Source organism: Schistocerca serialis, chromosome 7 (assembly GCF_023864345.2).
Source record: "Schistocerca serialis cubense isolate TAMUIC-IGC-003099 chromosome 7, iqSchSeri2.2, whole genome shotgun sequence".
NCBI classification, from domain to species: domain Eukaryota; kingdom Metazoa; phylum Arthropoda; class Insecta; order Orthoptera; family Acrididae; genus Schistocerca; species Schistocerca serialis.
This window is the reverse complement of record NC_064644.1, coordinates 322,792,187-322,810,090: the sequence shown is the minus strand read 5'-3', so window position 1 is coordinate 322,810,090 and position 17,904 is coordinate 322,792,187. Positions and strand designations below refer to the sequence as shown.

At 45.4% G+C, this 17,904-nt stretch overlaps 1 protein-coding gene across 1 annotated transcript in view; it reads left to right on the top strand.

Annotated features, from left to right (window-relative positions):
* The window catches only part of LOC126413320 (uncharacterized), a 268,922-nt gene that overhangs the window by 121,853 nt on the left and 129,165 nt on the right, over positions 1–17,904 (top strand). The window lies entirely within an intron of this gene.

Here is a 17,904-nt window from a genome sequence, read left to right as displayed (position 1 = left end):
ATATGCCGTTACGTGCTGTCCGAATACTTATGCGACTGAGTGTAGCTTCAATTCACTCTCGCGTTGTTTTCAGTCTTGATCCAACAACTTTCATTCGGCACAGCCTGTCTGATGGGCTGAATCTTTCCAGACTAGATAATTCATCTTTTCACTTCAGGCACACACATACCACACTAGACACAGAGCACGTTAGCCGCTGTGCAAAAGGGCCTCAGTTGGGGAGAAATATTCGTATGACTACGACGAACCAGGTCGTTATCTGTATTCACAGAAGAAGGAGTTCGGACGAATCTAGCTGGGACGCTTCTTTTGCCTTCAGTACTAAAATGAGGTGACATGGGATACCTCCTAACATCGCATCGGACTTTGCTTTGCACCACAGCGCATCAACTCGACGTGGCAGGGACTCAACAAGCCGTTGGAAGTCCCATGCGGAAATATTGAGCCACGCTGCCTCTTTAACCATCCATATATGCGGAAAGGTGGCTGATGCCGGATTTTGTGGTGGTCGAAACGATCTCTCGATTATGTCTCTTAAATGTTCAATAGGAATCATGGTGGGTGGTCTGGGTGGGCAAATCATTCGCTCGATCTGTCCAAAATGTTCTAGCAACTGTGGACCGGTGACAAGGCGCAATGTCAATCATAAAAAATTCCAATGTTATTTGGGAACGTGAAGTCCATGAATGAGTACAAATGGACCCCAAGTAGCCGAACATGTAAGCACAGCCCACACCATTATAGAGTCAACAGCAGCTTCCACAGTGCCTTGTTCACAACGTGGGTCTATGGCTTCGTGGTGTTTGCACTACACTCGAATCCTGCCATCAGCTCTTATCAACAAAGATAGAAATAAAAGAAAGGTTCAGGAGTGGGATTGACATTCAAAATTAAAAGGATATCAATGATACGATTCGCTGGTGACATCACTGTCCTCAGTGAAAGCGAAGAAGAATTGCATGATCTGCTGAATGGAATGAACAGTCTAATAAGTAAAGAATATGGATTGAGAGTAAATTGAAGAAAGACGAAAGTAATGAGAAGTAGCACAAATGAGAACTGCGAGAAACTCAACATCAGGATCGAAGGAGTTCTACTACCTAGGCAGCAAAATAACCTAGGACGGACGGAGCAAGGAGGAAATCAAAAGCAGACGTGCATTGAGAAAAAGGGCATTCCTGGCAAAGTGAATTCTACTAGTATCAAGCATAGGCCTTAATTTGAGGAAGAAATTTCGGAGAATGTACATTTGGAGCACAGAATTGTATGGCAGTGAAACATGGACTGTGGGAAAACCGGAACAAAAGAAAATAAAAGCGTTTGATATGTGGTGTTACAGACGAATGTTGAAAATTAGATGGTCTGGTAAGGTAAGGAATGAGGAGGTTCTGCGCAGTATCGGAGAGGAAAGGAATATATGGAAAACACTGACAAGGAGAAGGGACAGGATGATAGGACATCTGTAAAGACATGAGGGAATGACTTCCATGGTAGCAGAGGAAACTGTAGAGGGAAAAAAATGTAGAGGAAGACAGAGACTGGAATACATCCAGAAAATGATTGAGGACGGAAGTTGCAAGTCCTACTCTGAGATGAAGAAGTTGGCCAGGAGAGGAATTCGCGGCGGGTCGCATCAAACCAGCCAGAAGACTGACGACTCAAAATAAATAAAACCAGGGTGTCAGGCTCACCCATGTTTATATTAAGACGTCAGCTAGCCATATCTCCTTGTGCTGTCATTTTAGCTCCTCTGTCGTTTCCTTATGTTTTAACCCCAGATGTAGCGACTTTCACTCTTTCTCCGGTATCTTACGGCCTGTAAGATAGAGTGAATGTGTGGATCAACGCGAGTGAGTTGGGAGTGAGAGTGTCATTGTCTAGGTTAGTTAGTAATTGTATAGCCCGCATCCCGTGGTCGTGCGGTAGCGTTCTCGCTTCCCACGCCCGGGTTCCCGGGTTCGATTCCCGGCGGGGTCAGGGATTTTCTCTGCCTCGTGATGGCTGGGTGATGTGTGATGTCCTTAGGTTAGTTAAGTTTAATTAGTTCTAAGTTCTAGGGGACTGATGACCATAGATGTTAAGTCCCATAGTGCTCAGAGCCATTTGAACCATTTAGTAATTGTATTAGAGATCGAGCCAGGAGGCAACGTCGATAGAGGGATGCAGTTAGTGAAAATGGAGTTAGTCAGTTGTATGTGGGACTGAGCTAAAAGGAAATGAAATCGTGGCGATAGTAGTGTTGGGATGAAATATCCAAAAGGCTAAAAACAATTTTCCGGAGGTGCTCTGGTCTAGATTTGAAGTGAGACAAGCGTTGAATTTCGCGCAGTAGTCAGTTTTTGAGAGTGCTACACGATGGTGGGACGACAGTTCTTTGGGATTTGAGGATTCCAATGACCAAATTAATTATCATCTAACCCAGTCACGATTGACATTATTTCGTCTTTCATCTGCAATCGTAAACAGGGTGATTGATTTCGTACTAAGCGACCTGCTCCACAGTAACGTATACGAATTCATGAAAAAACGCTGATCTTGTGAAACCTAGCTCGTTTTCCTCTCAAGTGGTGTCATGACATCTGTTCAGTGCTTCCAGATTCTCAAAAAGACATGGCATGGAAAACTCACTCACAGCCCATACTGGAATATGATGAACTCTGTCGGATCCATATCGCGTTGTGCTAGTAGGGGACGTAGACTAGATAGGAAAAAGAGCAGCACGAAAGGTAACACATTTGTTGGCCAGCCTAACTGCAGTGTGAAACTGCCAGGCTCATGTATACTGAAGAGCCAAAGAAAATGGTACACCTGCCTAATATCGTATAGGGCCCCACGAGCACGCAGAGGTGCCGCAACACGACGTGGCATGGACTCGATTAAAGTCTGAAGTAGTACTGGAGGGAATTGATGCCATGGATCATGTACACCTGTTCATAAATCCGTAAGAATACCAGGGCGTGCAGATATCTTCTGAACAAGACGTTGCAAGGAAATCCGTAAGAATACCAGGGGCTGGAGATATCTTCGGAACCAGACGTTGCAAGGCATCCCAGATATGCTCAATAATGTTTATGTCTGCGGAGTTTGGTGGCCAGTGGAAGTGTTTAAACTCGAAAGAGTGTTCCTGGAGCCACTCTGTAGCAATTCTGGATATGTGGGGTGTCCCCTTGTCCCGCTGGAACTGCCTAAGTTCGTCGGAATACACAATGGACATGAGAGGATGCAGGTGATCAGACAGGATGCTTGTGTACGTGTCCCCTACCAGAGTCGTATCTAGACGCATCAAGGGTCCCGTATCACTCCCAACTGCACACGCCCCACACCACTGCAGAACCTCCACCAGCTTGAACAGTCTCCTGCGGACATGCAATGTCGATGGATTTATGAGATTGTCCCCATACCTGTGCACGTTGATCCGCCCGATACAAATTGAAACGAGACTCGTCCGACGAGGCAACATGTTTCCAGTCGTCAATAGTCCAATGTTAGTGTTGACGGCCCCAGGCGAGGCGTAAAGCTTTGTGCCGTGCAGTCATCAAGGGTACACGAGTGGGCCTTCGTCTCCGAAACCCATATCGATGATGTTTTGTTGAATGGTTCGCACGGTGATACTTGTTGATGGCCCAGCACTGAAATCTGCAGCAATTTGCAGAAGAGTTGCACCTCTGACACGCTGAACAATTCTCTTCAGTCGTCGTTGGTCCCGTTATTGTAGGATCTTTTTTCGGCCGCAACGATGTCGGAGATCTGATGTTTTACCAGATTCCTGATATTCACGGTACACTCGTGAAATGGCCGTACGGGAAAATCCCCACTTCATCGCTACCTCGGAGATCCCGTGTCCCATCGCTCGTGCGCCAACTGTAATATCACGTTCAAACTCATTTAAATCTTGATAACCTGCCATTGTAGCAGCAGTAACCGATATAATAACTGCGCCAGACACTTGTCTTTTATATAGGTGTTGCTGACCGCGGAGCCGTACTCTGTCTGTTTACATATCTCTGTATTTGAATACCCATGCCCATACCAGTTTCTTTGTCGCTTCACTGGCACCTGACATCTATCACAAACAAACGCAGTAAACTGAAAGTACGGGGTTTCAAGTCACTTTATGATCACTTTCCGAGCGTAGATGTGAGTGAGACACCTTGAGGATTTCCAGTTCTGTGCTGCAGCAATTGAGAATTATTTGACTATTGCCTCGACACGTGGGTCCGTGCTTTTGCGGGTGGAAGAAAACTTTCCGACTTGGAGGACGACGAGACGCGTGACTAGACCGCCAAGAGATCCGTAGCGGCGGTGGCGGCCTCGGAGGACACGGTGGATCATTGGCCGTGCGTTGAGTCCATGCCAGCAATCCGGCGGACACTGTCCGTCCTTGAGGTTTCCCCCGCTACGGCTCAGTGCTGGACCGTCCTATGAGAGGCGCCAGAGGCACTTAAATTCCCACTGATTCGTGGAACACATGCACTAATGAACTGCAGAAGTTGACCTCTCTGGAGGCTAACGGCTACATAAAACTAATCGCGGGCAGGACTGATACGAGACTGAGATTCAGTGGAAGAATCGCCAGGATATGTAGTCGAACCTCAAAAGGAGGTAGCTTATTTAGCCCTGTTCAAGCAATATTTGAAAATTGCTCGTTATTCTGGAATCCGTACCAAATACACTACTGGCCATATAAAATTGCTACACCAAGAAGAAATGCAGATGATAAACGGGTACTCATTGGACAAATATATTATACTAGAACTGACATGTGATTACATTTTCACGTAGTTTGGGTGCATAGATCTTGAGAAATCAGTACTCAGAACAACCACGTCTGGCCGTAATAACGGCCTTGATACGCCTGGGCATTGAGTCAAACAGAGCTTGGATGGCGTGTACAGGTACAGCTGCCCATGCAGCTGCAACACGGTACCACAGTTCATCAAGAGTAGTGACTGGCGTATTGTGACGAGCCAGTTGCTCGGCCACCATTGACCAGATGTTTTCAATTGGTGAGAGATCCGGAGAATGTGCTGGCCAGTGCAGCAGTCGAACATTTTCTGTATCCAGAAAGGCCCGCACACGGCCTGCAACATGCGGTCGTGCATTATCCTGCTGAAATGTAGGGTTTCGCAGAGATCGAATGAAAGCTAGAGCCACGAGTCGTAACACATCTGAAATGTATTGTCCACTTTTCAAAGTGCCGTGGATGCGAACAAGAGGTGACCGAGACGTGTAATCAATGGCACCCCATACCATCATGCCGGTGACACGCGTCTAATGTGCGTTCACCGCGATGTCGCCAAACACGGATGCGACCGTCATGATGCTGTAAGAGAACCTGGATTCATCCGAAAAAATGACGTTTTGCCATTCGTGCACCCAGGCTCGTCGTTGAGTACACCATCGCAGGCGCTCCTGTATGTGATGCAGCATTAAGGGTAACCGCAGCCATGGTCTCCGAGATGATAGTCCATGCTGCTGCAAACGTCGTCGAACTGTTCATGTAGATGGTGGTTGTCTTGCAAGCGTCCCCATCTGTTGACTCAGGGATCGAGACATGGCTGCACGATCCGTTACAGCCATGCGGATAAGATGCCTGTCATCTCGACTGCTAGTGATACGAGGCCGTTGGGATCCAGCACGGCGTTCGGTATTACCCTTGAACCCACCGATTCCATATTCTGGTAACAGTCATTGGATCTCGACCAACGCGAGCAGCAGTGTCGCGATACGATAAACCGCAATCGCGATAGGCTACAATCCGACCTTTATCAAAGTCGGAAACGTGATGGTACGCATTTCTCCTCCTCACACGAGGCATCGCAACGACGTTTCACCAGGCAACGCCGGTCAACTGCTGTTGGTGTATGAGAATTCGGTTGGAAACTTTCCTCGTGTCAGCACGTTGTAGGTGTCGTCAGCGGCGCCAACCTTGTGTGAATGCTCTGAAAACCTAATAATTTGCATATCACAGCATCTTCTTCCTGTCGGTTAAATTTCGCGTCTGTAGTACGTCATCTTCGTGGTGTAGCAATTTTAATGGCCAGTAGTGTAGGACTGATAGAGGGAATGAGAAGATCGAAAGAAGAGCAGCGCGTTTCGTTACAGGTTCATTTAGTAAACCTGGGATCGTCACGGAGAAGCTCAGTCAGCTACAGCCGTAGACGCTACAAGCCAGGCGTTCTTCATCACAATGTGGTTAACTGTTAAAATCCTGAGAACGTACGTTGCTAGAAGAGTCAACCATTATATCGCTTCCTCTTACGTACATGTCGCGCAGAGAACACGAAGGAAAAATTAGAGAGGTGCGACATGACACTGACTCTTACCAGCAATCGTTCTTCCCGCGAACCATTCGCGCCTGGAACAGGAATCAGGGGAAGTGCCACTGGTGCACAGAGTACCCTCCTACATACACCGTTGAGCGGAGTACAGATTTAGATGTACATGTATCATGGAAACATGGGGCTGTTCGTCTCGTACAAAAGAAATAACCTAGCCAAATAAAATATTCGTCACCCCTTTAAAAGAGCACACCGATTTATCCAGCAGGATAACTGTCGGTGTCGCAAGGCAAGAATCGCGTGACAGTGGTTTGAGGAGCATGATGCACTACTCTGATGCATTACTGTAATTGTGCCAAGGCCTGTGTTCAGACAGACCCTTACGACAGTTACATTTGATTGGGTCACGTTTCACGAACATGTATTTTTGATCCATTGATATAACTGTTTTTCTCCTGTGAAGATGGTTTTAATAAGATAAACATGCAACTGTACAGCTGATGGTGAAAAACTGCTTGTTTCAAATTACCTCTTTAAAATTTTATTTTTTTGTAGAAAAAGGCTGGCACAGGAGATGAATTCGTGCTGGACAGCATCAAACCCGTCAGAAGACCGATTACAATTATGTAAATGTCCAACATGAAGCCATGTTTTCAAAGAGGAAATGTATTTAATTTGTGAATATGCTGTCACGTACCTCACGTGATGAGGTTATTATGATTATGCTCCTCGGAATGTGCAAAAAACTAAACTAAATCATTGGGAATATACGGGCTGAAAAGTATTTAAACAGACAAACTCTCGGAGGTTGTAGGGTACATCAAAAGAAATATTTTTCCGTAAGTCATTTTTTCCTATGAGGAGTATTTAAACCGGTAGAGGAAGATTTCTCTGGCGGGAAATTAATTAAACCCACAAACACTTTTTCGTTTATTTATCACCAAGAGACAACAAATTAACACAACCCAATTTCAATTACAGTAGATTTTCAAAAATTCCTCCATTGACAGGTAAACAAAAGTTACACCGTCGGATCATGTTTTGTCTGACACGGGCAAAAACCCCAGGAGTATCCTGAATTGTTCCTGCTGCTGCTACTATCCGGGCAACCAGATCCTCTTCTGATGCAACAGGAGTTACGTAAACAATGTTGCGCATCTCTCCCCACACAGGCCATGGTACAGGACCACCTCTGTCAACCCATGTTTCTGGGAATCGTCGGTCCAGGAATCGACGCACACGACGACTGAAATGTGCAGGCGCCCCATCATGTTGGAACTACACGCGTTGTCTTGTAGGGGGCGGGACGTCTTCCAGCAATTCTGGCAATGCTCTGGAGAGAAAATTGTAATAGTGCCTGCCATTTAATGGCCTAGGTAGCAGATACGGCCCAATTAAACAGTCCCCAATAACACCGACCCATACATTAACGAAGAACCGCACTTGATGAGCACTAGTAACTGTGGCTTGTGGGTTATCCTCACTCCAAACATGCGAATTGTGCATGTTGAAGACTCCATCACGCCCGAACGTTGCTTCATCGGTAAAAAACACACAGGATGAAAATGTAGGATGCATTTCACACTGTTCCAGGTACCACTGCGAAAACTGTGCTCTGGGTGGATAATCAACTGGTTCCAGGTTGTGGACACGCTGTAAGTGAAATGAACGTAACAATTGCTCTCGAAGGACTGTTCTTACATTCGTCTGATTCGTCCCCATGTTACGTGCAATTGCGCGAGTGCTGATTGAAGAAACCTGCTCCACATGCTGCAAGACAGCTTCCTCAAATTGCAGCGTTCTTACCGTGCTACGGCGTCCCTGTCCAGGTAATCTGCTAAATGACCCGGTCTCGCGCACATGTTGATACACAGCAGCCAAGGTCGTATGATGCGTGATACGGCGATTAGGATATTGTTGTTGATAAACACGCTGTGCAGCTCGTCCGTTGTGGTGCGCTACGTAGTACGCACCAACCGTATCAGTGTACTCACTCCAGGTGTAACGCTCCATTAGTAAACAGAGACAATGCACTACTGCACTGGTGGACAGCAGTTGCCTACAACTGAAGATCGTAATACAGCCTCTTAACAACTGAAGAGCGTAATACGGCCTCCACCGGTTTAAATAATCCTCATAGGAAAAAATGACATTAGGGAAAAATATTAGTTTTGATGTCCCCTACAACCTCCCAGAGTTTGTCGACTTAAATACTTTTCACCCTGTATTCCCGTTCCGGAATTTGTTTTACAACCAAGGGAAATCTCTCAAAACATTGCCTTAAACCGGAGGATTATTTCTGGAACAATATGGCCCATGAGTGGGAAAAAATGTGATGGGTTAGTGCATGTTTGAATATATGCTTGCCGGCCGAAGTGGCCGTGCGGTTAAAGGCGCTGCAGTCTGGAACCGCAAGACCGCTACGGTCGCAGGTTCGAATCCTGCCTCGGGCATGGATGTTTGTGATGTCCTTAGGTTAGTTAGGTTTAACTAGTTCTAAGTTCTAGGGGACTAATGACCTCAGCAGTTGAGTCCCATAGTGCTCAGAGCCATTTGAACCAATATATGCTTGCCTGTGAAACAGAGAGTTCACTCGACTTATGTAGTGTGCGTACTTAATGGTAATATTTATTGAAACTAGGCTAGCTAGCACAGTGCTTTGAGAATACTTGTCACATTACCACAGGAAAATCACTAAATGCAACACTGTTGCAGAGGGAGGGATGGGGGGAGGGGAGGAGATTGGGTGGGTAGTAAGGAGCGGGAGCGGGGGCGAGCCGAGTCGGGGTCATGTAGTAGAGGAAGCCCACTCCCCCCTCTCCACGTCACGTTCAGCTGGTGCACGTGCCAACGGCTTGGCGGCGCGCCCGCAAAAGGCGCGAGATTACAGGACGGGACTGAAGCGACTCGCCGACCGCCAGACAGCCTCTGTCGCCGCCTGCCTCGCATGCCGATGCTATCAGCCGGCACCAACAGCGGCCGAGACGACGCGTACAATGATCAGCGCCGCACTCGCTGTAATGGCAGACGACTAGTGACACAAAGATATCGGTGATAAAATGGTGGTGGTGGTGGGGAGTACTGATGTGCAATATGCAATATTTACAAAAGGCAAGTTATTAATGTTCGTCTTAAGACGTTTATGCATCCCAGTCCAGGGAAATGTATGCGTAATGCGATGAGCGTAGTGCTGTGTTGTTTGTGGCGCGCTGATACGATACAGAGAGAGAGAGAGAGAGAGAGAGAGAGAGAGAGAGAGAGAGAGAGAGAGAGAGAGGAGAGAGGGGGGCGGGTGGTGGAAGGAGGATGTGTGGTTTGAGAGAGGGCGGATAGTGGAATACGGGAGGTTGATTATCTGAAGTTGGAGAAGGGGAGCAGAAGAATATACAGAGGGAGAGCGGAGGGTGAGTGTGAGAACGAGGCAGCACGGTGAGACGAAAGGTGAAGAGAGAAAAAGTGAGAAGGAGGGGGAGGGGGAAGAGGGAGGTGAACAGAGGCGCAAAGGGAAATGGAACTGTAACACACTCTGTTTTCTCCGTTGTAGACAATACAAATGTATAATTACGATGCCTTAACGTAGCTGACAACACTTGTTTACTGAAAAAAAGGACCAAAAAGTCTACTGATAAGCCGAAACATTATGACAAGCTGCTTACTCCTTAGGTCCCAAGACTAGGAAAAAATGGGTAATTTTAAAATTTTTCGCGCAATTGGCCCTTATTACTATAGTAAGCAACGAATACAAGACGAAATTGGCAAAAAGTAAACAATTGTTTTCAGGACGTGGCTGCACTTTGGAACATAAATGTAAAATTTTTCACGAATTTAATCTTTATTATCACAGTAAGCAACTATTATCGCAGTTCTTTTTATGCGTTTAGTACAATATAACTCAAACGGAAAATGTACGTCGGCAATTTTCTTCTATAAATTCACGCTATAGTCAATGCAGTTTTCGGGCTTTTGGTTGTCCAGCAGCCATATTCCTAACAGAGCTCGAAACATTTATCTATACTACACAAAACAACTCCAAGCATTTTTCTGCACTACACGAATTTTTAAATAAATTCTTCCACGTAAGACTATGTGACATCGAAATTACATCATATTCACTCATCGCTGTTGATAAAACGAAACGACATTCTAACTTGCCGCTGCGAGAGTCGCGTTCGTCTTTTGTTGTCTCCTCCGTCAATTCACCCGTTCGATGTATATCTCTTCCAATGAGACCATGACATCGATTCCCAAAACAAGTCTTCTAAATTACCTGCCCGTCTCTACTTGGAACGTACGCGTTCCGAATTTCAATAGTAAATCTCTAGGTCTTACCCAATGCCACTCTTGTAGCGTTTGCCACTATATATCCGCAACTCTCTCGCGCTTACCACCCGATACCGTGACGAAACGTTTCGCACTTGTCGAAACTTCTCTGTTTCGTCTTTTAAAGCAAGTTAGTAAAGATCCAGGGGTGATGAGTAGTACCGAAGAGTCTGTCGAACAAGTGTTCTGTATGAAACTTCCTGGCAGATTAAAACTGTGTGCCGGACCGAGACTCGAACTCAGGACCTTTGCCTTTCGCGGGTAAGTGCTCTACGATCTGAGCTACCCAAGCACGACTCACGACCGGTCCTCACGGCTTCAATTCTGCCAGTTCTTCGTCTCCTACCTTCCAAACTTCTCATTTTGGACGTGTTCTGTAAGCCACTACTTCCGTGGGTGAATTGCATTTCCTCAAGATACATCAAATGAATCTCAGTCTGCCATTTTCTTTTCCTACAAGCAGTTTCCCGAGGTCATTCAACTTAAGGTCGCTCTTAGGTATTTCACAATTATTACTGTTCCCAGAGATATTTTCGCCAATAGTATAATCTGAAAGTAATCTGTCTCGTCGGCTATTTATGCACAATACGTAACATTCATTTACGCCAACTTTCAACTGTCACACGTTGGACTAGTCATCGATACACCGCAAGTCTTCTTGCATTTCGATACTCTTCTGCCTCTGCTACCATCCCGTAGACAGCTGCATCATGGAGCTTCCGACATCAGCATTTACAAAGATACAGAAACGCCCCGAGAAATATATGCTTGCACATAAATGGAGATTGCAAGTTGCGCTGTTTTATCTGAACACGAACGCCTTGTGCAACACCCTAAATACGTTGCAAGTGTCGGTTGCGGTCAGAACAGTGTTCTGTGTAGTTGTGAGAGCATTGTGTCGGAGCTAAGCGCATTGGAACGTAGGTAAATCGTTGGTGCTCATATGGTGGGTGCCTCCGTAACCGAGAGAGCTCTAGTGTTTCAAGAGGCACCGTATGGAAGAATAATACCGCGGTCACTAAGTCACGACAGTATGTGTTGAGTGATCGTGAAATATGGTCCTTGAAGAGTGTTGTGACGAAAAATAAGAGCATGGACAGCTGCAAAATTCGCTGCAGAACTGAATGTCAGCCTCGCGAACGCAGTCAGTTCCGAAACAACACGAAAGGAACTCCGTAAGCGGAGAATTGCATGGTGGGCTGAAATTCCAAAACCACTCATCACTTCATCAATTATGCAAATGCCCCGAACAGGAACACGTAGCAGGCAGCTGTGGCCGAGTTCTTCTAGGCGCGTCAGTCCGGAACCGCGCCGCTGCTACGGTCGCAGGTTCGAATCCTGCCTCGGGCATGGCTGTGTGTGATGTGCTTAGGTTAGTTAGGTTTAAGTAGTTCTAAGTCTAGGGGACTGTAGACTTCAGATGTTAAGTCCCATAGTGATTAGAGCCATTTGAGGGAAACGTAGTTTCGAAGACTTAACACAATGGAAGAATGTCATTTGGTCAGATGAGTTTCCAACTTCTGACCGGGTCCATGTCCCAAAACTGAAACATGTCGGGGGTTCGGTGATGATTTGGGCAGCCATACCGTGATATTGCATGGGGCACCATGCTGTATGGTTGCATTGCTGGCCAAGATTATATGACCATTTTGCCCGATCAGAGCATCCGATGGTGGAATGTTTGTTCCCGAATAGCCGGGCTGTGTTTCAAGACATATGCGCCCCTGCTCACATCATTCCGGACTGGTTTAATAAGCAGGAGCATTAAGGGTCGTATCTCCCCTGGCCACCACGGTCACCAACATTATTGACCCTTTGCAGTCTACATTGGAGAAAAGGGTGTGTTATCGCTATCCACCTCCATCATCGTTACCTGAATACGCCAATATTTTGCAGGAAGAATGGTATGCTATTTCCTTGAAAATCGTACTGGAGATGACTGGAAGCTGTTTTGAATGCCAGCGATTATTCTACACCGTATTAGGCGTGGCAATGTCTTGTGTTTTTGGTGTTTACATATTTTTGTTCACCCCTATCTATACACCAGGGAGCTTCAAAATATGAGTTGCACGTTGTATCGCAGTCCAAGTAACTATTATTGAATGCGATACTACATTTCAAAGTAGGAGAGATAAGCGACGCCGAACGGAGTGGCCGCGGGGTTTAGGGCGCCCTGCCACGGATTGCGCGGCCCCTCCCGTCGGAGGTTCGACTCCTCCCTCGGGGATGGGCGTGTGTTTTGTTCTTAGCATAAGTTAGTTTGAGTAGTGTGTAAGTCTAGGGACCGATGACCTCAGCAGTTTGGTCCCTTAGAAATTCACACAAATTTGGACTTAGATAAGCGACACTATTTCTCAATACAATCATTGAGTCTCTGCAAATGATGGTCGGAACGTTCTAGCAATCGTTCAATCACTTGACGATGGAAATGCACTCCTTGGTGACGGAGCTATTCGAGACCCGCTGTTTGAACATCCTCATCGCCGGGGAATCTGCGACTGCTGCGAATCAAGTCCTCTATTGGCTGGACATTGTCGTCTGTGATCAATGTCTTTCCTCCCGATGAGCATCATTTGGCCACGCTGTTGGCACCATCCCACTACGTCGGGACGCTACATGGCATTTGGTCTACATATCGTCGGAATTTCACTGTGAATCAGTGTGCAATTTGTTGTGACTTGGCAAGACAGCCAAGACACTATGAGAGGAAGCCGAAAGGCACGCGTTTAAGCTCACGCAGGCTGGCGCGAGGTCTGGAACAGTTAAGGGAATTAATAGTAGTAAATAAAGTACGTAGTTGATGTAATACTTAACTTTAATCTATAAGTGGTGTACATCGGTCTGACGGTACAGGCATCACAAGTTAAATATCTATTGATAATGGCGCCTTACTAGGTCGTAGCAAATGACGTAGCCGAAGGCTATGCTAACTATCGTCTCGGCAAATGAGAGCGTATTTGTCAGTGAACCATTGCTATTAACGTCGGCTGTGCAACTGGGGCGAGTGCTAGGAAGTCTCTTTAGACCTGCCGTGTGGTGGCGCTCGGTCTGCAATCACTGACAGTGCCGACACGCGGGTCCGACGTATACTAACGGACCGCGGCCGATTTAAAGGCTACCACCTAGCAAGTGTGGTGTCTGGCGGTGACACCACACAATTTGGACTTTTTCCGATAAGAATCTCACTGTCCCATGTGCTTTAACTGTGGAGTACGTTTCCAGTTGCTCCTCCTTTTCATTCCCACACTATGAGGCCCGTGTTATCCGTTCCGCAGCAGAACTTTGTCTGCAGGCTGTGCAAGACATTTTCAATCTTATGACAACGCGCCGCCCTTGTTTTCAGTATGAAACATCCCCTTCGAAAAATTAATGAATTACTGTGCTGATAAACCTCTTACGTTATTTGATTTTCAAACAGCTGAGCAGAACTGAACGTACTCAGACATTTCTCTCTTTACTTATTCTGATCAACACTAAACTGACACACAATATTTTTAGCGCAACGCAATCTGACTTTCAATAATCCCTACAAAAGAATGGCCCTGACTAACAATAACCTACACCTTTCATGAATCACTTACCTAACAAAAATCTTCGTTACTTGAACTACTGCAACACAGCGAGCGCCAATACTGCCAGCTAAATAAAAGATTCTAACTACTGAAGGCACTAACTACTGATAGGCATAGTTAGCAAATGAAAGATTCTGATAGAGAAATTGTTGTGACTTAGCAAGACAGCCAAGTCACAACGAGAGGAAGCCGAAAGGCACGCGTTAAGCTCACGCAGATTGGCGTGAGGTCTGGAACAGTTAAAAGGAATTGAGAACTTAGAAAATGGACACAGTTGCTGTAATACTTAACTTTAATCCACATTTGTAGAACATCGCTCTTGATGATACATGCTTCACAATGTTAATTATCAAAGCTATGGCGCCTTGCTAGGTCGTAGCCAATGACTTAGCTGAAGACTATGCTAACTATCGTCTCGGCAAATGAGAGCGTATTTGTCAGTGAACCATTGCTATTAACGTCGGCTGTGCAACTGGGGCGAGTGCTAGGAAGTCTCTTTAGACCTGCCGTGTGGTGGCGCTCGGTCTGCAATTACTGACAGTGGCGACACGCGGGTCCGGCGTGTACTAATGGACCGCGGCCGATTTAAAGGCTACCACCTAGCAAGTGTGGTGTCTGGCGGTGACACCACAGAAATAGCAATGTATTTACCTTAATAATATTCTAAAGTCATGATATATATATATCAGTGCATGATATACAGTATTACAAATTTACTCTTTCTGATGGACACACGTCCAGATCGTCCGCTCTCAAAATTCTGCCATGTCGCGCCCCCCCCCCCCCCCCAACATCCACCTCTGCTGGCGGTTCACCTCCAACTGCATCCAACTGCCCGACACTACAATAGCAAAAATTCCAACAATGCAATCCAGCCACAGACTGCACACAGCACAGTCAGAGATTTTCATACAGAGCGCTACGTGGCATTACCAACATAAAAACCTAAACAGCGTACTTACAAGTAGTCTTGCAATGGGACGGTAACGGGCTTTTGTACCTTTCTTATATTTCTTGTACATGAAGTTCAGAACCCCAATACCAGTTATCGAAAGCAGGTCGATGCAGCTCTCAAAAATTCTCGAGAAATTGGACTTTTCTGTTTTACGTACTTTCTTTAATGTACTAAAGCGATGCCAGTTTTTCCCGGAAGGTCGTGTGGCTGTGTAGTAGAACGCTCCCTTACCACGTGTGTTGCGCAGGCTCGATTTCCAGCCCTGACAAAATTTTATTAAACATAAGTGGATGGTCCATGAACATTTCTCCAAAACGTAAAATAACAGGAATGAAAAAGAATAAAATCTGGAATTTTATTAAATTAAAAATCTCTTATGAAAGACTGGTAATGAAGAACTTATATTTGTAATGAAATATGAAATTTTGTGTGCGATATGTATTTAGAAATAAGTCGTGCGTTTTTTGCAAGAACAGCAATTAGATATGTTAATTAGCATATATTTGATGAATTTTATATTTAAATGACGTAAGTATTCGAGGTGAACGAAAAAAGGAAAAAAAATGACCGTAACGAGGTTCAAATCATCGGTTGCCAGTCTCAAGCGTTACTGATATTAAAAAAAAAAAATAAAAAAAATATTCAAATGTGTGTGAAATCTTATGGGACTTAACTGCTAAGGCCATCACTCCCTAAGCTTACGCTACTTAACCTAAATTATCCTAAGGACAAACATACACACCCAGGCCCGAGGGAGGGCTCGAACCTCCGCCGGGACCAGCCGCACAGTCCATGACTGCAGTGCCTTGAACCGCTGGGCGATATTTTTTTATGTACTTTAAAGCCGGCTAGGGTGGCCTTACGACTTATCTTAGAAGAAAGATTAAGAAAAGGCAAACCTACGTTTCTAGCATTTGTAGACTTAGAGAAAGCTTTTGACAACGTTAATTGGAATACTCTCTTTCAAATTCTGAAGGTGGCATGGGTAAAATACATGGAGCGGAAGGCTATTTACAATTTGTACAGAAACCAGATGGCAGTTATAAGAGTCGAGGGGCATGAAAGGCAAGCAGTGGTTGGGAAAGGAGTGAGACAGGGTTGTAGCCTGTCCCCGATGTTATTCAATCTGTATATTGAGCAAGCAGTAAAGGAAACAAAAGAAAAATTCGGAGTAGGTATTAAAATTCATGGAGAAGAAGTAAAAACTTTGAGGTTCGCCGATGACATTGTAATTCTGTCAGAGACAGCAAAGGACTTGGAAGAGCAGTTGAACGGAATGGACAGTGTCTTGAAAGGAGGATATAAGATGAACATCAACAAAAGCAAAACGAGGATAATGGAATGTAGTCAAATTAAATCGGGTGATGCTGAGGGGATTAGATTAGGAAATGAGACACTTAAAGAAGTAAAGGAGTTTTGCTATTTAGGGAGTAAAATAACTGATGATGGTCGAAGTAGAGAGGATATAAAATGTAGACTGGCAATGGCAAGGAAATCGTTTCTGAAGAAGAGAAATTTGTTAACATCGAGTATAGATTTAAGTGTCAGGAAGTCGTTTCTGAAAGTATTTGTATGGAGTGTAGCCATGTACGGAAGTGAAACATGGACGATAACCAGTTTGGACAAGAAGAGAATAGAAGCTTTCGAAATGTGGTGCTACAGAAGAATGCTGAAGATAAGGTGGGTAGATCACGTAACTAATGAGGAGGTATTGAATAGGATTGGGGAGAAGAGAAGTTTGTGGCACAACTTGACTAGAAGAAGGGATCGGTTGGTAGGACATGTTTTGAGGCATCAAGGGATCACAAATTTAGCATTGGAGGGCAGCGTGGAGGGTAAAAATCGTAGAGGGAGACCAAGAGATGAATACACTAAGCAGATTCAGAAGGATGTAGGTTGCAGTAGGTACTGGGAGATGAAGAAGCTTACACAGGATAGAGTAGCATGGAGAGCTGCATCAAACCAGTCTCAGGACTGAAGACCACAACAACAACAACAACAACAGGGTGGCCGAGCGGTTCTAGGCGCTACAGTCTGGAACCACGCGACCGCTACGGTCGCAGGTTCGAATCCTGCCTCGATCATGGACGTGTGTGATGTGCTTACGTTAGTTAGGTTTAAGTAGTTCTAAGTTCTATGGGGACTGGTGACCTCAGAAGTTAAGTCCCATAGTGCTCAGAGCCATTTTTTGTACTTAAAACTTCACAGAAATGCTAGTATAGCACACACCAATGTTTAAAAATTTATATCAGTCAGAAATCGAACTTAAAACCCCTACAGGGCAGACGGACATCTACCACACAGGCACACCTCCTGTCGCGAAAAAGCGACCTTCCTTTAGCATAATAAAGTCGGTCCGAAAACTTCAAAGTCGATTTTCTCGCGAAGTTTTGAGAGTTGCATCGAACTGCCTTTTGGTAACTGATATTCGGATTCTGAACTTTACGGACCATAAATAAATAAAAAAAGGAACAAAAGTCCGGTTGTCCTGCGATCCCCAGTTAGTGTTGGACGACAAATACAGCTTACTTTCTGAAGACTATTCGTATATTGTGAGCACTAGCACTAACACAGCCGTAACTTTTCCCGAGGGCATGCAGCTTTACTGTATGATTAAATGATGATAGCGTCCTCTTGGGTAAAATATTCCGGAGGCAAAACAGTCCCCCATTCGGATCTCCGGGCGGGGACTACTCAAGAGGACGTTAGTGTTGGAAGACAAATATAGCTTACTTTCTGAAGACTCTTCGTATGTTGCGAACACTAACGTTCGTGT